Genomic DNA, 25,301 nt, shown 5'->3' on the forward strand with positions numbered 1-25,301 from the left:
TACCTCTGGATCGCTTAGCCAGAGGAATAAAACTGGCAGTTATCACAGAAAAAAAAAAAAAAAAGACCACAAATGACAAATGTTGGTGAGGACAGGGAGAAAAGGGAACACTTGTACACTGCTGGTGGGAATGTAAGCGCATTCCCTTGGCACATCCACTAGGGAAAATAATATGGAGGTTCCTCAAAAAACTAAAAATAGAACTACTTTATGATCCAATAATTCCACTCCTGGGTATATATCCAAAGAAAATGAGGGCTTCCCTGGTGGTGCAGTAGTTGAGAGTCCATCTGCTGATGCAGGCGACACGGGTTCGTGCCCCGGTCCGGGAAGATTCCACATGCCGCGGAGTGGCTGGACCCGTGAGCCATGGCTGCTGAGCCTGTGCATCCGGAGCCTGTGCTCTGCAACAGGAGAGGCCACAGCAGTGAGAGGCCCGCGTACAGCAAAAAAAAAAAAAAAAAAAAGAAAGAAAGAAAATGAAAACATTAACTTGAAAAGAGACATGTACCCCAATGTCATAGCAGCATTATTTGCAATAGCCAAGGTATGGGAGCAACCTAAGTGTCCGTCAACAGAAAATGGAAAAAGAAGATGTGCTATATATGCTCAATGGACTACTATTCAGCCATAAAAAAGAATGAAATTTTGCCATTTGCAACGATATGACTGGACTTGGAGGGTATTATGCTTAGTAAAATAAGTCAGAGAGGGAAAGGTAAATACTATATCTTAATCTAAGAAATAAATGAATGAATATAACAAAAATAAGCAGACACAGATATAGAGAACAAACTAGTGGTTACCAGTGTGGAGAGGGAAGGGTATAGAGATAAGATACGGGTAGTGGATTAAGAGGTACAGACTACTATGTATAAAATAAATAAGCTACAAGGATATATTATACAGCACAAGGAATATAGCCAATATTTTGTAATAACTATAGGTAGAGTATAATTATAAAATTGTGAATCACTCTGTTGTACACCTGAGGTTAATAATATTGTAAATCAACTGTTCCTCAATAAAAAAAAAAAAAACAGAAAAACACTTGTGTAAGTTTAGACATATAGATCAATGGAATAGAAGTGAGAGTCCAGAAAAAAAAACAAAACCCTACATTTATGGTAAATTGGTTTTGAGAAGGGTGACAAGTCACTTAAATGGGGAAAGAATAGTCTTTTTCAACAAATGATGCTGAGTCAACTGGACAACCAGATGGAAAAGAATGAAGTTAAACATCTATCTCAGATCATGTACAAAAAAGAAAAAAAACCTCAAAATAGAGCTAAAACTATAAAACTCTTACAAAAAAAAAATAGGCCTAAATCTGTGACTTTACATTAGGCAATGATTTCTAAGGTATGACACCCAAAGCACAAGCAACAGTAGAAAAAATAGACAAATTATACTTTATCAAAAGTACTTGTATTGAAAATATATAAAGAACTCTTAATTCAACAATAAAAAGATAAAAACCCCAATTTTAAAGTGGGCTAAGAATTTGAATAGACATTTCTCCAAAGACCTGATAGCCAATAGCACATGAAAAAAATGCTCAATGTCATCAGTCATTATGGAAATGCTAATCAAAACCACAATGAGAGGGACTTCCCTGGTGGCGCAGTGATAAAGAATCTGCCTGACAATTCAGGGGACATGGATTCAAGTCCTGCTCCAGGAGGATTCCACATGCCACGGAGCAACTAAGCCTGCACGCAGCAACTACTGAACAAGCGCTCTAGAGCCCGTGAGTCACAACTACTGAGCCTGTGTGCCACAACTACTGAAGCCCGCACGCCTAGAGCCTGTGCTCTGCAACAAGAGAAGCGACCTCAATGAGAAGCCCACACACTGCAATGAAGAGTAGCCCCTGCTCACCACAAGTAGAGAAAGCCCGTGTGCAGCAACGAGGACCCAATGTAACCAAAAATAAATAAAATAAAATAAATAAAAAGAAACAAAAAGCCACAGTGAGATACTATTTCATACCCACTAGGGTAGCTATAATAAAAAAGACAAATAGTAACAAGTGTTCGTGAGGATGCAGAGAAATTAGAACCCTCCTATGTTGTTGGTAGGGAGGTAAAATGGTGTAGCCCCCTTGGAAAACAGTTTGGCAGTTTCTCAAAAAGTTAAACAGAGAGTTACCATATGCATGCTCATATTTCTTGGGCTGTCTCTGAGGCCTAGGTTTAAAGTGCATTTTCCCAGAGAGTATTTGAATTTGCTCTTCAAGGTACTTCTGCCAGGTGGAGAAGTAGCAATCCAAGCCCACTTTAAACTACATTTTTAGTTGGAAACTTTTATTTTGTTTTTTGCATAGTTCAGAAATTTCGCCAAAGTCATGTTTTTCCTCCAACAAACTTAAGTTGAGACAGACAAGAGTCACTGATAAATCCTTCTCTGTGGTATTTTTTTCCTTGTTTATAAGCTGAAGTAAAGTACTGTATCTCCTTGGGGTTCTCAGATCCATGTAGGGATTTCCATCCAATCTTCCACCATAAGGGGACAAGTCTTTAGTTTTCTCTCCTGCTCACTGCACCTGTTAGAACTCAAGCTTTAGGCCATCCATGTAGACAGATGCCTTCAGAGCAAACACCAACATTTGATGATATATATATGTATATATATATACATTTTTAGGTGTTTTATACCAGGAGAGTTTCTTTAGACACCTAATCCTCCATAATGCTCGAAATGAAAAATCTGACAAAGCATATTTGTGCAGAAGTTCACATTCCCCATCCACCCCCATCTCTAAGAAAAAGTCTTTAAGTAAACACTAGTCTCTGGGAAAATATACCATGTTCATTCTGTGAATTTTTACCCTCTGGACATTCTCACATCAACCATGGTTTCAGGAACACAGTGGAGGAGGGAAAGATTAGATTGAAAAGTTAAGTTGCAGTCACATTAAAACAGTCTTAAATGCAAAGATAGGAATATTTAGATTTCCAAATTATCACTTTTTGATTCAATAGGTTGAAATTCCATGACAGACATACTTCCAACTGACAATATATATTTATTTTTCAAATAGGTTCTTTCATTCAAACTATTGATGGAAGAAAATTTTACATACTAAGGTATGGGGAAATCATTCTAGCTTACACACAAATTAACTTGAATTTTATCCTAACTAAAACAGCCTGTTTGTGGCCTATCAAACATACATTGTACATCTGCTTTAATTATTAAAGAAAAGCGTGCATTGACCATAAGTAAAGAATGTGCATGTAAAATAAGATTAAATGCCTCCTTTCCTGGGACACCGATACTGGTATTCTTTCAATGATAAAGACTCCCTTCCTAGGTGCCAAGGCCACACTGACTCACTATGTGCATGGTGATGTGGTTTTTTTGAAACTTTGGAAGAATGTATCCCTGTTTGATGTTCTTTGTTCTTATAAGATATAATACTGCTGAAAACCATGCTTCTCTGGAACAATTCCTCAGAGTTATCTGAGAGGCTGTCTCCTTGGCTATAGTCCTCAGTTTGGCTCAAATAAAACTCTTTTCTATTCTTTTTTTTTTTTTTTTTTTTAATTTATTTATTTTTGGCTGTGTTGGGTCTTGTTGCTGCGCGAGGGCTTTTTCCAGTTGCGGCGAGCGGGGGCCACTCTTCATCGCGGTGCGCGGGCCTCTCACTATCACGGCCTCTCTTGACGCACAGGCTCAGTAGCTGTTGCTCACGGGCTTAGTTGCTCCGCGGCATGTGGGATCTTCCCGGACCAGGGCTCGAACCCGTGTCCCCTGCGTTGGCAGGCAGATTCCCAACCACTGCGCCGTCAGGGAAGCCCTCTTTTCTATTCTTATTACAGATTGTTTATTGATTATTTCCATCAACATTGCTTGGCATAGTTGGCAGGATATCAGAAAAACCCGTCAGAGGTTATCTGGAGTCTATACTGGACCAGCGCCTTGGTACCAAGCACAGCCTCTTGAGCCCCCCTGGCTTCACAGAACCCTTCAGGTGCTTTGGTGAGTTTTTCCTGATATCTAGATCTCCTTGTATTAAGTGACAGTCTATGACTTTTATTTGAGCTGTTATCTTAAGACTGGGAGTCTTAAAGGGGTACTGTTACATTTCCTAGGTGAAAAGGACCTAGGGGAAGATCCTAGGCAGAGGGTCTAGGAGTATAAACTTTAAAAATTGTGAATCACTATACTGTACACCCGTAACATATAATGTTGTATATCAACTATACTTCAATTTTAAAAAAAGAATGATTATATTTTATGGTCTACCTAAAAATAGTTTCTCCAATTTTTGGTAACTTGAAACTGTAGAGTTTTGCTAAGTTAAATTGAATTATGAGAATTCATTGAATATCCAGATCATTTCTCATTAAGATAAAATACTGAAACATTAATTGCTAAGCAAGTCTAAGTTTACCTACTTTTCTTACTAAAGAAAAACTAAAGATGTTTGGATTTATTAGACCTATGTCTTATACCACATTGAGGAAAGAATGTTGTAAGAAAATGTACGTATCTAGAGGTTATAAAATGTGTTCACAGATTTACCAATCAGGAAGTGCTGATATGACAGATTACAATAGCCTGCTTCTCAAGAGATTAAGGTTTTTTAAGGGTTAAAAATTATAACATAGGTGTAATTAAAGCTACTAGAAGTAATAAGGGAAGCATTTCAGTATACAAGGAAAATAAGATGTGTGTTTTCAGTAAAAGGAGATAAGAAGAATGGAAATGCATTTTAAGGGAAAAGAAAGTGATTTTGTCCTGAAGCACCTCAAAGAGAGATATATTAGGCTTATTTTGTATATTAAATTACATGGGAAGCATTGTCAGATAAAAGGTAACATTAAGCCTTCTTTATGTTGTGTTTATATCTAAGTATTTGAGAAATTATATGAAATTCATAGAAATCTTGTATGTCCTAACATAAAATGTTATTTGTTAACAAAATTTAGGCTCACATGAAAGGGACTGAACCTGAGTATTAGGGAAATACCCTAGTTGACTTTCATACAAAGACAACAACAGGAACTTCCCTGGTGGTCCAGTGGTTAAGATTCCCCGCTCCCAATGCAGGGGGCCTGGGTCAGGGAACTAGATCCCGGGTGCTGCAACGAAGATCCCACAGGCAACAATGAAGATACTGCATGCCACAGCTAAGACCTGGTGCAGCCAAATAAATAAATAAATATTTTAAAAAACAAAACCAAAGACAACACCAACAGAATCTGTAAAGATTATGGCACGTGTAGATGAAGTCCATTCTGTTGTTTTTGTTTGTTTGTTCTTTCATTCTGTTTTTGCAAAAATTTACCCCTCATTGTCACACTTTTGCCATCCTGATGTCCTGGTAACATGGCAAGAGTCTGCTCCTAGATCAGAGAAATTAAGATGGGTAAACAACAGCTGTGAATTAAACAGTCAAGGCTATGGGAAACCCAAAACAGCTTGGCTCTTCTTGGCTCCCTGGCCAACCCCATCTTTTTGTATGAAGGTTAAAGCCTGCCCTTGCTGCAAGCTGATGCCCTCACAATGAAAAAGAAACTTAGAAAATGTGTTTTCCACTTGGGGTATAGTTCTACAGTCTCCAGTGATCAAGGCACCCACTTACTGGGCAAATCAACAAAAAGCTCACAAACTTCTTGAAATTATCACTGTCAATACTATCACCCTCAATCATCAGGCAATGTGGACAGAACTAATGGAAAAAAACTGGACTCAAGTAGAACAAAAATTAATATATGGCTTTGAATGAACTGATAAATATGATTGTAATTTTACAACTTTTTGTCTGAAATATTACTAGCTTTTAATCTTTGTTGTCCAGATGCAAGGGAAATTTTCGCCTTAAGCTAATTATGACTTACAGCAATTTAGTAAATTATACCCTTGTTAAAAGAATCGAAGCATTTATCTTTTTTCTCTACCTGATCCCTCCAGAATTTGGAAACTCTTAGGTTCCCAGCAGGAGCTTTCCAGGCAGGAAGGAACGCCACTTCCTGGCAGGTGCAGGAACCTCAAGATATTTTGGACCTCAAGAAGAGAGATATCCACCTAAATCTGTAGCTATTGCCGATGGGATCTGATGACAAGTCCTTGGCATGGCTCTCCTGGCCTTGAGAGGTCTTTTAAAAGTTCAGTTTGAGATTCCTTATGAAGTTACAGCGAAGCGAAATTTAAAAGAGCCTATACAATCAGTTATACTTATGTAAATAATCAGGCCACATTTATTGAAACCAGACTTATTTAGCAAACAAACTGGTTTTAATTTAAGTATATTTGATAGAAATAGGATAGTTTTAAAGATAAAAAATTATGTTTCAACAATATACCTTTATGGATATTAAGTTTTAGTGTTACTGTCTTTGAGGTTTGGTATTTTCTGCCTTCTACTTCCTAGTTGGCTTCTTGTTACTATGTTACATTATAATAAAATTTAATTGAATTATTAAAAGGATATTCTAAGCTTGTTTCTGAAGCTGATCACAGTAATCTGCATTTGGATGAAGATCAGATGCCCCATGACCCACAACCAGGGGATTATACATACTGCAGAAAGACATCAGTTAAAGGACTGTCTCTCCAACCTAGATGAAAGTGCCCTTATCAGGTATAGTAGCATATGCACAATAAAACTGAAGGGCGTTGACTCCTGAATTTATATTTTCCACTTAAGAAGGGCCTCTGCGCTGGACTGGTCTATGGAAAGAACTGCTGACCTCCAACAACACTCACACCAGGATAAGAAAAAGATGACAACAGTAGTAAACAGCTTACCCAAGAACCCAGACCCGGACTGTGAGACCCATTCTACTTGTTCAATTGAAAGCTTACCAAATGTTTTTCACCCTATCAAAATCTAAAGTTATTGTTTTACTTCTAGCTATACTTTTGACCCCGTATTCAGTATGGCAGAAAAAATTCTTAGTAAATTTATCACAAAGTATAATTCTGGGGCAATGTAACCAATTGTTGGATCGATCATCAAATTCCTCAGTCAACGTAAGACCAATATAGGCCCCTCTTAATACCTATCACTGACTTTCAGATGTACTTAATATTGCCATCCCTCTAGACCAACCCCCCTCTGGCCTAACCTTTCACGTTCAAATCAGTATGTGTCCATCTAGTATTCTCAGATACTATCCTCAGTCCTCAGAGACTGAGCACAACTTACCCCAGGATCCCTTCACTCTGTCTCTTACTCTATTGAAAAATGTCTTAAAGAGAAAAATGTAAATAACTTATGCCAGCTACTCCCATATGTTACATACAATGACTTTTGGAAAGCCTACAAGAGAAGTGACCCATAGTTTAATATTGTGTTGACAAAACTTCCAGTTAATAAGGCTATCAATGAGAGCACTCTGGGAAGGATCACTTGTGCTCCCTGAGGTTTTGTCTTCATATGTGGTACTGGAACTGATCCACTTTCCCAAGGATGGGCATGTAAACGTCTTAATAGCTGGTAAATAGAAGGTTTATATTTATAAGGATATTATGTTACCCCATTTTCTGTACTTAAGGAAACAGATGAACTTACTTCCTTTCTTCATTACAGAGTCAAAAGATTCATGTTAGCAAGAAACCAAGATACCTGGTGGCAAAATCTTTTGGGAATCCTGGTTCCTAATGCAAGAGTATATGTAAACAATGAGATGATCAGAAGTCTCTCAGTCACTATTGGTCAAATAGCCAAAAGACTGTAAAAAGCATTTTAGCACAATAGACACCCCTAAATTCCTTAGCCCAAGTAATATTAAATAACAGGGTTGCCTTAGACTTTCTTTCTTTTTTAAAAAATTTATTTATTTATTTTTGTCTGTGTTGGGTCTTCATTGTTGCGTGGGGGCTTTTTCTAGCTGTGGTGAGTGGGGGCTACTCTTTGTAGCCGTGCGTGGACTTCTCACTATTGTAGCTTCTCTTGTTGTGGAGCACAGGCTCTAAGCATGTGGGCTTCAGTAGTTGTGGTGCGTGGGCTCAGTAGTTGTGGTACATGGACTTAGTTGCTCCACAGCCTGTGGGATCTTCCTGGACCAGGGCTTGAACCCATGTCCCCTGCATTGGCAGGTGGATTCTTAACCACTGTGCCACCAGGGAAGTCCCTGCCTTAGATTTTCTATGGGCTAAACAAGGAGGTATTTGTGCTATTACTCATACTACTTGTTACACATATCAATACCTCTGGAGAAGTTGACACACCCAGAAAAAATTTCCCCAAAAGCAAAATGGTTACAAGATGTAAGAAAAACTAACCCTTTAAATGATCTGTTCAGTAGACTCCCCTCAGGAATAGACAGTTTTTTTCTGGTTTGCTTTACAGAGGATTATCATTGTCATAGTATGTATTATTATTCTTTTCCTAGCTATCTTGACATGTATCAGTGCTTGCTTTAAGCCTACTGCTAAAAGCATGTGTACAATGTTTGTGTGACAATTCAATGCAGTTGCTAAAGTGTACAGTCTCTAAAATATTTTCCCATTCGCATACCTATGTGCTTGTTCACTATATCTGATTAGTTTACCCTCAATGTGAGTAACTAGGCAAATCTCTATACACATATAAACAATTAAAAAAAGAGGCCTAGCCCTGAGGGACATGATGGACCCAGGGAAAGCAGCAATCACTCTGGCATCAAGGGACAAATATTTTGATCATCAATGCTTTCTGTTGAAAGATTTACAATCTAAAGGGGGAAGTGATGAAAGAAATTTTCACATACTGAGGTATGGGGAAGTCATTCTGGCTTAAATGTGAGTCAACTTGAATTTTGTACTAACTAAAACAGCCTGGTTTTAGCTTACCAAACATACATTATACATCTGCTTTATTTTATTTTTTTTTTTATTGAAGTGTAGTTGATTTACAATGTTGTGTTAGTATATCTGCTTAAATTATTAAAGAAAAGTATGCAGTGACCAGAAGTAAAGAATGTCCATGTTAAAAATAAAGATTAGGGAATTCCCTGGTGGTCCAGTGGTTAGTACTCCACGCTCTCACTGCTGAGGGCCTGGGTTCAATCCCTGACCGGGAAACTAAGATCCCACAAGACACGTGGCATGGCCATAAAAGAAAAGAAAATAAAATAAGATTAAATGGCTCCCCTCCTTGAATGACAATGCTGGTATTCCTTCAATGGTAAGACTCCCTTCCCAGACACCAAGGTGATACCAACTCATTGTGAACAGGGTGATCTCTTTTTTTTGAAACATTGCAGGAATGTATCCCTGACTTGTTTGATGTTCTTTGTTCCGACAATGTATAAAACCATGCTGAAAACAGTGCTTCTCCAAAGCAGTTCTTCACAGTTAGTTATCTGAGAAGCTGTCTCTGGGGCTATAGTCTTCAATTTGGCTCAAGTAAAACTCTTTTCTATTCCTATTATAGATTGTTTATTGATTATTTCCATCAACACAGCTAACTGGTTCATGTGTGCCTGACACTGGTTTCACGCTGTATGTAGTAAAAGAAATCATTAAAGACAAGTTCTGTCCCTAAGTAGTTTATAAGGAAACGTTTATCTGGGAAACATTTCTTGTATGCAAATAATTACCACATAAAGCAAAAGAAGTGCTAAATTAATGGTGAGAGTTCAGACAGCTAAAGAGGTTCAAAGTAGGGAGTAGTACTTCCAACATAGACTGGGGGGAGGGTGACCAATGATCCTGGTTTGCTGGAGACTGAAGGGCTTCCTGGGACACAGAACCTTCAGAGAGAAATGCAAGATAGTCCTGGGCAAATAGGCCAGCTGGTTACCTTAATAAAGGCAGTGTTGTAGGCGGAGTCAGAGAAGGCTTTGTGGAGGACAGGAGATGGAAATTGAAAAGAACCCTGTAGAATTAGTTGGATTGGATTGGCTACCTTCATTAATACCTTTGATATATATACAAACTAAACCCCTTCACCACTCTTACCAATAGCAGTCCTAACAATTGTGCAGTGATTCCATTTTCGTGAGTACTTTCTTTTGATTGTCATGTGGGTTGAAATCTTCTATCAACCATTGGCTTCTGCTTTCACTATTGTACCTGTGTATCCTACATAGTTTTCTAATTTCCAGTTGTTCTACTTCCCTTCAATACTGTGTTAAATGAGAGCTTTTTGTAATGCCTTCTCCTCTCCAAATGTATTAAATTACAATGGAATCTGTATTGGTGGGTCAAAAATTAGAACGAAGGCTGCTTAGAAGCAAAACTGGGTCTTCATTTGAATACAGATTCTCATAAGCAAGAGTTAGCTGACCTTAAACCAGAGAGGGGAAGTGTCTACCTATGTGAAATACTGTAAACCAAAGCTTCTCAAACTTTAATGTGTAAAGAAACTACCACCTCCTCCTCCTATCTTGTAAAAATTGCAGATTTTGACTAGTAGGGCTGGGAGGGCCTAGGATTCTGAATTTCTAATAAGCCCCCAGGTGATTCCATTGCTACTGGTCCTAGTACCGTACTTGGAGTAACAAGGCTGTAAAGCAGAAAGGCCCTTTCTGGCACTTGTACTTGCCCAAATTTCCCTCCACTCCCTAAAATTCTTCTACTTTGCTGCTGAGTATGAAAGTCCACCAGTTATACTTTCTGAAACAAAGTGCAGATATATTCACTACTTAACATTAACTTGTTTAATCAGATAGTTTTCCTCATTATACCCACTGTATTAGAAACTTTAAGAATGGACATTGATTGTTGTGGGTAAGTAATAAAGAATTTAGTAATTGAGGCACTGTATTAAAGGGTGAGCATAAAGGTGGAACATGAAGAGTTTAGGAAGAAAGGTGGGTATTGGGCACCTGCAGAGTTCTGTGAAAGTGGGGGCACTTGGGATTCTGCCAAAGGCCATATTAGCAAATAGGAGGAAGTGAAGAGGTGAGAGGGCTACTTATAATGAACCTCATAGTTTCATAGCCTTGCCTTGGGCCAGTCTCAGGAAACCTGATCCTAGTAAAAATAGCAAGTCTAGTCCTTATTTTTTATAGAAAGATAATATGACACTTGTATATATCAGTAAAGATTCACTGTTTTTTCTCAATTTGCTTATGCAGTTGTGAAATTCAAGAAGCTAGTTTGGTAAATGCACATGCTAGTTGAAACTGTACGAAATGTCTTCTAATAAATATGTAAGATTTCAAGATAGGATTTAGAGCTAAAATTATGACCAGTGACTGAAAATACAGAATGATAGCACTTAAATGAGCCAGAGATCACCAAGCCTTTTTATCCTATGGATGCAGAAACTGAAAACAAGCAGGTTTAAATGGATTTCTCAACTTCGTTCAGGTAGTTAATGTAATAGTGTGGACTTGACTACCATGACTGTTGACTTTTAACCAAGGGCTTTCTATAATACTATGTACAAGTTTAAAAACTCAGGTTAACATTTCCCAAAAGGTTTCATATTTTAATGTCAGTAAGTTTGGGGTTTTTTTTAATGTATAGAAGTTTTGTTTTGTTTTTTTTTGGCCACACAGCATGTGGAAATCTTAATTCCCCAAGCAGGGATCGAACCCATGCCCCCTGCATTGGGAGCACAGAGTCTTAACCACTAGACCACCAGGGAGGTCTTTTATAGAAGCATTTTTGTGCTTAATGATCTCGTACTTAATGGTTCAATTACTTTTGACAAATTTCCAATTTTTTGAAACTTCTCTTTCTTTCTTTCATTCTTTCTTTCTTATAAATCCTTGCGTCATGAGCTCCATTTTTAAAAAATTTCTAGGAGACCTATGCAATTTATTATAAATGAGATCAACACCAAGATAAACCCATTTATTTTCTGAACATATTCCAGGTGTCACCAAGAGCCCTCCTTTTTTTTTTAACATCTTTATTGGAGTATAATTGCTTTACAATGTTGTTAGTTTCTGCTTTATAGCAAAGTGAATCAGCTGTATGTATACATATATCCCCATATCCCTTCCCTCTTGCACCTCCTTCCCACCCTCCCTATCCCACCCCTCTAGGTGGTCACAAAGCACCCAGCTGATCTCCCTGTGCTATGCAGCTGCTTCCCACTAACTATCTAATTTACATTCAGTAGTGTATATATGTCAATGCTACTCTCTCACTTCGTCCCAGCTTACACTTCCTGCTCCTCGCGTTCAAGAGCCCTCCTTTTGATAAAACAGTAAAATCTACTCTCTTATCCTGAAAGTAAGTCTGGTTTTCTTCTGAAATTCCTCCACCTACTATACACATATTTCCATGTCTGAATTTGGATAGCTAAAGGCAGATGTGAAGTAGAAGTTAGAGTCAAATGAGATATACAATGTGGGTCCTGACCTCTGATGTTACCCCACCTGTCAGCTTAGCCTACTTGGTCAGGACACACCTTGAAGCAGTTGGAAGGTAAATATTAAACAAATAAAGGTTAGTATGTACTACTTCACAATGGAGATTGTAAAGCAGTGAAATTTCTCACCAGGAAAGTCACAGACTAATATGTTACTTTCCCAGGCTCCATCTTCCCCCTTGTCAAAAATGTATTATGATATCAGACTTTCATACTCTAATGTGAGTTTTAACTCAACTTACTGCATTTTCTAAAACAATTTGGATCTTATACCTCTGTGCTACTCTAAGGAAGAGTGACAAAAATGGGAGGTCTCCAATCTTATCTGTTACTGACATTGGTAGAGGACAAGAAAGCATTGTTTTAGTGGAGAAGGTTTTCAGAACCCCTGAAATCTCACTTGGTAGAGAACAGACTATTCTGGCATTATTGTTCTGGTGCTTGCAGGTTAATTCATTAGATAATAAAGCACAGAGTTCACTATAGTTAGCCCAAAAGACGAATGCAAAATTTTGGATTCAGTGTCTCTGAAAACAAAAACACACCTTTTTAGAGAAGTTCTTCAAATACAAGAGAACTGAATTTATGTTATGCCAGCAGGACTTTCTTTTTAGTGCCCCATTAAGTGGAATTTTATTTGGAATACTTCTGGATGTTAATTTATAATGTCTTCAGGATTTACGTATAAACAACATGTTTTTAAATAGATTACTTTAGAGGCTGATGAATCAGAATAATAAAAATAAGAAATATGTACATTCATTTCTCAGAGGAAAGGTATTAGATAAACCCATAGTAATGCTGTTACTGTCTTAAGATTGTTCTTTCTTTTCCTAGCTCAAGAAAATGTACTTAATAATTTTCTGAATGTCTCTAAAAGTCCAGATGTCATTTCTCTATGTTGAAATTTTGTCTGTTTTAATGAGATTTAATTTATATACAGCAAAACTCACCTGTCAGAGATATTTAATTGTCCTGTAAATCGATCCAATGAACTAATCACTGCTAATGTTTTAACAGGTATGGACTTACCAATGTGTTTTCTAATAGAATTACACTCTGGGAACTTTTTGAAATATTATCTTACCCAAAGTCAAGATTCTTCTGGAATGATTCCAAGGATGCTTGCAAATCTGTGGTCAGAGTATTTTGGAACAGACAGTTCTCAAAACAATCTCACCACATAGACCCTTAACTAGCAGCCCAATCCTTTATACCAGTATGACTGTACTGCCCCTATAAAAATTTTCCCTATAATTACAGAGCTAAATGAGAATTCCCCTTTCTGATGTGTAAAACCTTTTTACAGGTCAAAGATGAGATAGTATAAAGTAAATCCCTTCAGTGTGAGAGACAGAACATAGTATGTAGAAATCTGTGCTTTCCTTTTTTTAAAAAAAAATAATAATAACTAGCACACATCCCTCTAATACCTTTTTTACCAGAATACCTTCAAATACAATCATTTGGCAAATGAATAAATATTTACTGAGCACCTACTATGTGTCAGACACTGCTGTGTGGTTTTAAACGTGCACATTTCATTATTCTTACTGTACCCATTTCTCCCTTTTATAACGCCAATCCAGTGTTTATAATGCTTACAATCAAGCCTCTAAATTTCACATATGTAAATATAAATAAAATGGTTATATGATTTATATATCCATTAGACCATATTCCTTGAGGTAAAAGACTACCTGTTCACTTTTCTACCTCTGAGCCTGAGCCTAGTCCAGTGCCTGCCACTTAGTACATAGGATCTCATTAAATCTTTTTTGAATAATTCTTTTTTGGGTGGGGCTGGTCCTGTGGCTTGCTGGATCTTAGTTCCCTGACCAGGGATTGAACCCAGGCCATAGCAGTGAAAGAGCCAAGTCCTAACCACTGGACAGCCAGGGAATTCCCTGGAATAATTGTTAAAGAAATTGTGGAATGGTTTGTTGGACAGATCATTGTGATTAGTTCTTCATAAGTGTATTACTGATATAAATGGTGTTTCAAGTTACTAGGTAAAGGGGAGTAATATGTGAACTTGATCTTCCTCAACAGTGCTTTGTACGTAATGGGTACTCAATAAAGATTTAATTAAATGGGGAATTTTAAAAAGCATTGTGAGGGATATAAAGCTCTATATGACATGGTTTTATAAAAATATATGTAATCAGAGACTCCACTTCCCTAGTCTCCAGGCTTGGGGTTTACTCATGCCCTCGTTTTTCCTCAAGAGTGTGAATACTGGATCCTTATAGTCTGGGACACTTGGGGAATTCAGGGTAACCAGTGCACAGAATTTCTTGCTGCTATCATGAAATGGAATGCTGATAGCAAATGGTAGCTGGCCTCTACAGAGTGCCGGCTGGTCCTCTGTTCTGGCTTCTGCCAAGGCACTGGCAGGATACTTGTTCATAACAATATCCTCTATCCACATGCACTGCTGCCTTATGGGCCACAATCTGGTCCTGGACCCAGAATCAGGAAGTGCTCAGGTATTTGCTACTTTATGGACCCAAGCCTCTGGCTAATTTTTCTCTTTTCCTCTTTGGAAGCTGGGCAAATTACTGCTAAATTTAGCTCCAAACAGAAAGATACATTGTTTTTCTAGCCTGAAGTTCCAGCCAAGCCTTCATCCTCAGAGTTATGACCATCTTCTAAGTCCCTGGGCCCCACAGAAGAGAAGAAATAGCTCTTTATTTGTATTTATGGGCCCTCCTTCCTGTGCTTAGCTTGGTTCCTGCCATGGGATTCAAAGAATGGACAGTAACTACCTTTTAGGCAGCCAAGTAGGAGATGGTCTTGCTTGGGTGTGGCCAGCCCCCATACTGCCTATTTTCTGTTGTTTTGTGAGCATCCCAGCCTCTTCTCTCCATCTTGGATCCTTTGCTACCTATGAAAGCAGAAAGAGCTTCTATCAGCCTTGGGATCCTCTTTTCTCTGGGTTCACCTTTGTTTCTTGAAAACTCCAAAACATTCCTTAGCTTTTATGGTTCTCCTTTGTGTAGCCTTCTATAAATACCCATCTTTTCCGGAGCAAATAAAAGCAAGGACATAGCTGGGCAGTTCCTTCTGGCCTTAAGAGTCTTTGATGATTACTCACAAACAAAACTCAGAGCTGCTAACATTCCCAATTGACTGTAGGGACCTTAGAGTGGGTCTTGATGGCTCTTTGAAAAGGATTACGTCTTCTTTTCCTCTTTCAGAATTAACCTTCTTAATTTTAGAAATCTTGGAGGCAGTTTCACAGCTTTAGCCTACGTCTCTGCCCTTCGTTAAAAGCAGTGTCTCTGGGGCGTCTCTGGGGCTTCCCTGGTGGCACAGTGGTTGAGAGTCCACCTGCCGATGCAGGGGACACGGGTTCGTGCCCCGGTCTGGGAGGATCCCACATTCCGCGGAGCGGCTAGGCCCGTGAGCCATGGCCGCTGAGCCTGCGCGTCCGGAGCCTGTGCTCCGCAACAGGAGAGGCCACAACAGTGAGAGGCCTGTGTACTGCGCAAAAAAAAAAAAAAAAAAGCAGTGTCTCTGATAACTTGATTTCTCTATGGCATCCATTGGAGATAAGTTTTTGGAGCAAAGCCCCTAAATGTATATGATGTCTTAATAGTTTTGAATTTGGAGCTTCCCCTTTCTCTGAGTCTAGTCTTAAAACTTTTGACCAGAGAGATCTGATGATTCTCTATATTCTCAAAAAAAAATTTTGGTTAAGTCTTAAGGTCCTAAATCCTAATACATGCAACAACATGGATCGATCTCAAAAGCATTATCCTAAGTGAAACAAGACAGACTCACAAAGTTACATACTATATGATTCCATTTATATGATATTCTAGAAAAGGCAGAGGTCATAGGGACGGGAGAGGCAAGAGGGAAGAGATATGGGAACATATGTATATGTATAGCTGATTCACTTTGTTGTAAAGCAGAAACTAACACACCATTGTAAAGCAATTATACTCCAATAAAGATGTTAAAAAAAAAAAAAAAAAAGAAAACACATCAGTGGATGCCAGGGATTGGCAGGGGTTGGGGGAAGGGTTGATTACAAAGAGGGCAGGGGTTTTTTTTTGTTTTTTTGTTTTTTGTGGTACGCGTGCCTCTCACCTTTGTGGCCTCTTCCGTTGCGGAGCACAGGCTCCGGACGCATAGGCCCAGCGGCCATGGCCCACGGGCCCAGCCACTCCGCAGTATGCGGGATCCCCCTGGACCGGGGCACGAACCCACGTCCCCCGCATTGGCAGGCAGACTCCCAACCACTGCGCCACCAGGGAAGAAGAGGGCAGTTTTTTAGGAGATAGAAGAACTGTTCCATATCTTGATTTTAGTGGTAGTTAAATGACTCAAAACTCACAGAAATGTACTAGTGTACAGTGTTAGTAAAGAGTGAGTTTTAACATACATAATCATAATTTTTAAAAATGGAAAAGACTGTTTCACCCAGATACATTTTTTTGTTTGTTTGTTTTATTTTTGGCAGAGCTGGGTGTTGGTTGCTGCTTGAGGGCTTCTTGTTGCAGTGGCTTCTCGTTGTGGTGCACAGGCTCTAGGCGCAAGGGCTTCAGTAGTTGCAGCACATGGGCTCAGTAGTTGTGGCACACAGGCTTCAGTAGTTGTGGCGCATGGGCTTAGTTGATCCGCGGCATGTGGGATCTTCCAGGACCAGGGCTTGAACCCGCGTGCCCTTGCATAGGCAGGCGGATTTTCAACCACTGCGCCACCAGGGAAGTCCCCCAGATACCTTTAAGAACCTACAAACACTTGGGGGTGGGGTGGGTGGTGGTGATGGGATGACTTGGGAGATTGGGATTGACATGTATACACTAATACATATAAAATAGATAACTAATAAGAACCTGCTGTATAAAATAAAATAAAATTCAAAAAAAAAACCCTACAAACTCTTCACCGCATTTATAAAGATATTTTCTAACACGGGGTCATCAATAACTTTTAGGGCACCGTCATTGGAACACTATATTGATATCTAGTCCCCTTCTAATATCTGCTTCTTTTGTAGGACTTAAGCAATTTGTCCTAAAATTTTATTTCTTTCTTTCCCGGGGGTGGAAAGGTCATTCCAGGTAATACCCTCAGATTCTGGAAATCATTACTTCTATCACAGGCTGAATGCCCTTTCCCACAGACTATGCAACATAAAGCGTTGGGCCTGTCTCTGATGGCTTATCCAGGCTTGGGGTAATTTGCGTTTTCTTGAACACCAAGACTTGCCACAGTCCTTGCTTCAAGAAGAGTGCTATAATTTTTTAGAAATTTTTGGAGTCTGAGTTAGAAACTTAATAAACTACCTTCTATATGTCTACATTACAGAAAATTCTCCAGGGATGGGGATCACAAAGAAGAAATATCATCATGTTCTCTCTCCTGCATATTCTGCCAACCACTCTATATCTGCCTGGTTTTGAAGCATAGTTTAGATTCCTTTCAAGCTCAGACTCACCACATGATACACGTGGTCTCCATGAACACATGATACATGTGTTGTCTCCATGAACACATGATACAAATATTGTCCCACCTTTTCATCTTCCCAAATAAATTGCACTAGTCCCAAATCCACTTATCAGGAAGTCTAGAATTGCTGTCTCTTCAGGCTCCTTCCTCTCCCTGAATTTTCAATTAACTAAAGGCCTTAAGCAGTTCAACAGGTCAGTCTGACATCCTGCCTGTGACAAAGACTGTCAGCTGATCACCAAAGCTAGGATTGTTAGATTTAGCATGTAAACATACAAGATGCCCAAATATTATATGGAATATAACTTACACTAAAAAAATTGTTTGTTGTTTATCTGAAGTTTAAATTTAACTAGGTGTCCTATATTTTATCTGGCAATCCTACACCAACCATTTCTTCTCTCTGGACATACAGCTCTACTATATTTCCCAGCTTCTCTTGCAGTTAGGTGGGGTCATGTCACTGAATTCTAGCCATTAAAACCTCTCAAGCACAATCCTCCTTTCTCTTTTTCTTTCTAGCTGGATGGGGAATCCATCTGGTAAAGATGATGGGGCCACAAGATGGAGGGATTATGGGTACCTACATCATCACTTGAGTGGGAGCTGCCCAGGAGAATCACCCAGGACAGTCATGTGCCATGACCCATGAACACTGCATTAAATGTTATTTTTATTGTTAAGCCACTGAGATTGAGCCTTTATTTGTTATAGCAGATAGTTTTACTTTAACCAATACAGGACATTAGTATCTTGAAATGGATGGAGTGCTGTTATCTTAGTTTGTTCAGCTGCTGTAACAGAAAACCATACGCCGAGTGGCTTATAAACAACAGAAATTTATTTCTCACAGCTCTGGAGGCTGGGAAGTCCAAGATCAAGGTGCTGGCAGATTCTGTGCCTGGTGAGGCCCTGCTTCCTTATTCATAGATGGCCTCTTTTTGCTGTGTCTTCACATAGCAGAAAGGAAAATGGATTTCTCTTTGGTCTCTTATTTTATTTTATTTTTTTTATTTTGCGGTACATGGACCTCTCACTTTTGTGGCTTCTCCCGTTGCGGAGCACAGGCTCCGGACTCGCAGGCTCAGCGGCCATGGCTCACGGACCCAGCCACTCCACGGCATGTAGAATCTTCCCGGTCCGGGCCACGAACCCGCGTCCCCGGCATCGGCAGGCGGACTCCCAACCACTGCGCCCCCAGGGAAGCCCCCTGTGGTCTCTCTTAAAAGGGCAAAATGTCATTCATAGAGCTCTGCAGCTAACATATACAAAACCCTAAAATCTGTGACATTAGCTTAGTGGATCAGCAGTGGGAAGTAAGGAAACAGATATCCAAACTTAGAAAAATGGAGACGCATATTATGCGCTAAAAAAAAATTTGATAAGACGTCACTTGAAATAACTTAGAAGGATGACTTTGTGCCTAAATGCATTTGTAATTCTAGGGCAGAGAGATTAATCTTTTCATCTCTTCTCTTTCTTTTTTCCCTTCCTTCCTTCCTTTCCTTTTATCGTTTTGGTGCCATGTACCCCTATGGCAGTTTGGTGAAGCTGACAGACCCCATTTCAAAGTAATATTTTTAAATGTATGAAATAAAATGTGTGCCAGAACACCAACTGTACTGACCAATGCTTAGGAAAATACTTTTAAAAAGCAAAGATGTAATACAGTAACATATTAGCATGTTTATTAATCCATTAACAAGATCTAAGAATGTGTGATGGTTAATTTTATGTGTTAACTTGACTGGGCACTGGGTGCCCAAGTATTTGGTCAAACATTCCTGGTGTGTCTGTGTGTTTCTGAATGAGATTAGTAATATGAATTAGTAGACAAGCAAAGCAGATTGCCCTCCCCAATATAGGTGGGCCTCATCCAGTCCATTGCAGGCCTGAATAGAATAAAAATGCTGAGTAAGGGAGAACTCATTCACTCTCTGCCTGACTGTCTTCAAGCTGGGACACTGGTATTCTGTCTTGAGGCTCAGGCTTGGACTAGAACTTACATCATTGGCTCTCCTGGGTCTCAGGCCTCCAGACTCAGACTAGAACTATACCATCAGCTCTCCTGGGTCTCCAGCCTGCCAACTGCAAATCTTGGGACTATCATAATTTCAAAGTAGTACTGATTATATAAGTGTTAACAATATCTTGAGGTATGTTACAACATGTATATACAACAACTATAATATTATATGAATATACCGGGGACATAATTCACAGGAGCTGCTAATACTACTTACTGTGATTTGTTGCCTACATTCATAACTGAATAAAGGAAATGTTAACTTTCAGTTGGGGTTAGTGAAAATAAAGATGTAATTTGTTTCCCATGTTGGTTGGAGAACACTGTTGGTTCCCTGCCTGATCTTCTCAGATCCTTTGTAGGAGTTCCAGCTGCTAATCCCACAGTTTCTATTACCTTTGGTTTACCAGCTTTCACCTGAGACATTTCAGAGCACTGTCCATGGGCTATGGGAGCCCTTTGTCTACAGATGTGGAAATTTGGAAATGCATGGGTGTTTAAAGTCCAGAGGGCAGCCATGGCCAGTAAGTGACTGGTGAGGATGTATGACAACCCACCTTCTTTGCTTTGAGGTATAACATATGCTCCAGAGTTCCCCTGTTGGAGCAAGCTGAGGTTGGAACTTTGCCTAAAATTGCATCCTATCATTATTCTGTTTTTCTCTCATTCCTGGTTAATCCTTAATAAATCACTTGCACATGAATCCTCATTTCACTGTTTGCTTCCAGAGAACTTGACTTAATACACCATCCAAATTACAAATCCTTAGGTCATGAATCCCTGCTCTAGGGAAGTGGTTGGAAAGAGTTTGAATGCTAGTGTACTTGAGTTTTAACTTTCTGCTCTCATCAAGTTATTCTTTTTTTTTTATGGTATGCGGGCCTCTCACCGTTGTGGCCTCTCCCGTTGCGGAGCACAGGCTCCGGATGTGCAGGCCCAGCAGCCATGGCTCACGGGCCCAGCCGCTCCGCGGCACGTGGGATCTTCCCGGACCGGGGCACGAACCCGTGTCCCCTGCATCGGCAGGTGGACTCTCAGCCACTGCGCCACCAGGGAAGCCCTCAGCAAGTTATTCTTGAAAGAGATGAGTGTAGGCTAGAATTGAGCTGGGCTCAATTCAGGCAGAGATCAAAGAGGATGAGAAAAACCCAGAGATCATGAGCTTTACAGGGCTGGGAAATCCTATGGCTTCTAGATTCCAAATATTAAGGGATAAAATTTTTAAAAAGCCTTGAGAGAGAAAGGCTCAGCAAGACTACTAAGTAAACAAAATGACAACTGTGTGGCAATTAGGCAATTAAGGATGTTTTGTTCTCTGCCAACCCTAAGGTAACCACTTTTTAGGTGAAAGAGCAAATCATGAGGTAAAGAAGCAAAGAATTAAGATGACCCTGAGAAATGGGTCTAGATATGGTTGCCAAATTTAGCAAATAAAAATACAGGATACCCAATATTTTATCTGGCAACCCTAGGTCTAGTAAATAACTTTGGGAGTAGGTACTGGCACCTGAGTCTCAAAGCAAATAGATTGCAAGAGTCAAGTTCTGGAACTTGGAATTGTATTGATAAAGAACCCACAAGCCTAGTCTATAAAGCTTTTGCCTATCCAGGAAATTTTAAAACAACTCTCAAGCCTCCACATTTGCGTGGGCAGGGAGCACACTGTGAAAGCCCCCAAAGATGATGCACTCTCTGACATTGGCTTCAGATGTGGCCATGAAGGACAATGGAAAAGGAAGAGCCTCTTAGAAGATGGAGCCAGGGACTGCAGAGAAAATTGGGAACAGAAATTCTTCCCAAAGAGCAGGACCATGGTCTAATCAAGGAAATTCTTCCACCCCAAGACAGAGGTCTTCACAGTGCCTGCAGGGCAGCTGGTTTTCACAATTGCAAAGGACTGGCAACTGTGTGTTACCAGTTTTTTTTCCTGAATGGGGGTTGGTTTGTTTGTTTGTTATGTCCTAGCCCTGCCACTGAATGTAGGGGATGGGAGAGGACAATTTACAGAAAACTTGTTGTCCTAATTCTAAAGTCATCAGACCATGAGGAGCTATATCCAGACCTAGTGGAAAATACTGTGTCACCCAGAGATCCTGGATTTTGAGTTTGATGTAATGACTTGGAAGAGACTTTGAGTTGTTTCCCTTGGTGGAGAAAGAGGATTGTGTTCTGTATATGGTAAAAAGGGATGAAATGGATATTTGATGGCCAGGAGAGAAGACTGTGGCAGAGACCAAACCCATGTTCTCTTCTTCCTCAGCACATAGTTTGACAACATTTCCTAGTCTTTCTTGCAGTTAGGTGTGGCCATTTGTCTGAAAAATATAGTAATTTCTAGGCTGGGTCCATAAAAACGTCCCAGGATTGGGGAATTCCCTGGCGGTCCAGTGGCTAGAGCTCGGTGCTTTCACTGCCAGGGCCCAGGTTCAGTCCCTGATCAGGGAACTAAGATCCCGCCAACCATGCAGCACAGCCAAAAACAAACAAAAAAGAAACAAACAAAAAGCTTCCCAGGAGTGATCCTTCATGCCTGTCCCCTATCCCCCACTTTTGATCGCTGGAAGGTAATGATCCCCAGAGCAACCTTGGCAACACAATATTGAAGGTAGCAGAACCACACGGAGGAACTTGGGTACTTGAGTCACCATTCAGAGGAGAGCTGCCTAAGAGAACCACCTAAACAGAAACACACTCTTTTTTTTTTTTTTTTTTTCAAGTGAGTTAGATTTAATCATCGGAAGCAAACTAAATGGAAAGCTTACAATAGAGAAGAATTACATGTCAGTGCCTTTTGCAAACTGAGCTGGGACAGAAAGGGACTGGGGCTGCCCCTCAACCCGATCCCTTCCCAACAAAGACATCCACAGTGTCCCTGGCAGTCTGGCTCAGAGAAGGGGGAGACTGTTGGCTCTGTGCGTTGAGGTCGCCTTGCCACCGCTCACTCCTGGCCAGCATCAGGAGCCCCGCCTTGCTGGCTCTGGTCATCACCCTTTTTTTTGTGGCCTGATACGATGTCATCAATCCGCAGCAGTAGAACTGCCGTCTCCACTGCTGTCTTATACGCTTGCAGCTTTATAGCCAATGGTTCCCAGATGCCCAGTTCTTTCATGTCCACCAAAGTACCTGTCTCACCATTTACGCCCCAGGTCTCACAATTCTCCTGGGTGTGCTTGGCCCGAAGGGAGATAAGTAGACGGATGGTGCTGGCCCCACAGTTTTGAATAAGGGTACGAGGGATGACCTCTAGGGCTTGGGCAACAGCCCGATATGGCCATTGTTCCACACCAGTCATGGCCTTGGATTTTTCTGTCAAGGCATGAGCCACAGCCATCTCAGAAGCCCCACCCCCAGGCATCAGCTGAGGGTCCAGGAGAACATTGCGGCACACCCGCATGGCATCCTGGAGGTTGCGTTCTACTTCCGAGAGAATCTCTTTGCTGGCCCCCCCGGAGGAGAATGGTGCAGGCCTTGGGGGTCTCTGCACTCAGTGATGAATGTAAAATACTCATCTCCAATTTTCTTGATTTCCGACAGGCCTGCCCCTGTCCCAACATCTTCTTCTCTCAGTTCCTCTGGTCAGCTGACTATCAGGCCCCCCCAGGCTCTAGCAATGCCATTATTGTCTGTCTTCCGGACTCTGTGGATGGCTGTGATATTGGCCCGCGTGAGGTAGTGCTGAGCTAAATCTGAGATGCCCTTTTCTGTGATGACCACGGCTGGCTTCAGATGGATAATGTCCTCACAGAGCTGCTGAATGTACTCTTCTTCCATTTGGAGGATTCGGGTGAAGTCTTCCTCTTGTGTGATCTCAATGTCAGTCTGGCTTTCTCCTTTCTTGTATTCTAGAGAAGAATCTAGCAGCATGATGAGAGGGTTCTTGATATAGCGCCGCATCCGTGGATGGGTCACATCCTTGTTAATCATGACTCCACGTAACACACACGAGTCTTCAATGATGCCGCCAGGTATCTTTTCTACCCTTGCATATTTCTTGATGTCAGTCTCCTTCCGACCGTTCTCCTCAAACTGTACAGTTTTGACAGCATCCAGGGCAATGTTGCAAGCCAAAGAAGACCACCAACTGATTACTTTGGTAGTAAGGGAGCTGTTGATGATGTTCAGCATCGCATCTCGGTTACTGGTGTCAATAGGGGTACTTATTTTCTTAAGGGTGCTGATCATATCGTCCAAAGCCCTGCGGTAAGCACTGATCACCACTGTTGGGTGCATCTGCTGCTCTAGGAAGTGCTCAGCCACAGACAGCCTCTCCCCTGCAAGAATAATTACAGATGTGGTCCCATCTCCAACCTCTTCATCCTGTGTCCGGCTAATTTCAATCATGGACTTGGCTGCTGGATGCTATACTTGAATCTCTCGAAGAATAGCATTGCCATCATTGGTCATTACAATGCCTCCCATTGGGTCCAAAAGCATTTTCATTATAGACTTGGGTCCCAAACATGTTCGGATAATATCTGCAATAGTCTTGGCAGCATTGATGTTTCCAGATTGAACTTTTCTTCCAGATTCACGCTTTGTCTTCTGGCTAAGCACGAGCACTGGACGATGGCCCATCATGGCGGCGCGATGCAGAGCCGGGTACCCAGAGCTGGGGGAACCAGCAGAACCTTCTGGAGAGAGAGAGAAACACACTCTTTGGACTGTTGGATGAATTAAGATTATGCTAAACTACTGAGATTTTGCCGATTATCTAATATTAAGATTAAGCGGCTCTCAAAATATGGCCCCAGACCAGCAGCATCAGTATCACCTGGCAACTTGTTAGAAATCCAAATTTTCAGTCTCTTACCCAGATCAGAACTACGGAGATGGGGCCCAGCAAGCCTCCAGTTGATCCTGATGCACACTGAAGTTTGAGAACGACTGACTAAGGAAACAGCTGGTGTTAACTAATACAGTATCCAAGTGGGCAGTCCCTAAAGTGGACCAGTCTACTGTTCCTGTTGTTTCACAGTGATACTACTGACCACTGGTCTAACTCTACTGACGGAAGATACTGGTACCCTTCTGACCCTGATCTCAGCACAGGCCATGATAGAACCTTGAGGGAGGATGGTCCTTTTCATTCAGTGATAAGCTCATCTAAGGTTGATTTTCAAAGGGGTTTCATTGGTGCTCGTTTTTCTCAGACCCATTACCTCATAGACCAGGCACCACAAGAGCACTGTGTCAGTTAGGATGATCGACTTGTCCTGGTTTGCCTGGGACTTTCCTGGTTTTAACAATGAAAGTTTCTTGTCCTAGGAAACGATCCCCTATCTCAGACCATCTGGGACTGTAATAGGGAAGAAACTTTGTATTCTATTACAAGTTAATCACTAAAGGGATGCTGCCTATAAGCTTAAATTATACAAAATGGCCCATCTCTGGGCACCCTGCCTTCCAGGTAATAAGTATTAAGCTAAAATACCTTTGTTTAGCTCACAGGAATCATCCTGACCAGGCCCACCTGTGAATGACTGCAAGCAGGAAGAAATGAACACATCCCCTCTGGAGGCTGACCAGAACCAGAAAATGTTTGAC

The 25,301-nt window shown here is 40.7% G+C and overlaps 1 pseudogene; it reads right to left on the reverse strand.

The window, feature by feature from the left end:
• Positions 1-22,461: 22,461 nt before the first annotated feature.
• Positions 22,462-24,395, reverse strand: LOC131752265 (T-complex protein 1 subunit gamma pseudogene; annotated as a pseudogene).
• Between the last annotated feature and the right edge of the window lie 906 nt (positions 24,396-25,301).

The sequence above is a fragment of the Kogia breviceps genome, chromosome 1, assembly GCF_026419965.1.
Source record: "Kogia breviceps isolate mKogBre1 chromosome 1, mKogBre1 haplotype 1, whole genome shotgun sequence".
In the NCBI taxonomy this organism is placed as follows: domain Eukaryota; kingdom Metazoa; phylum Chordata; class Mammalia; order Artiodactyla; family Physeteridae; genus Kogia; species Kogia breviceps.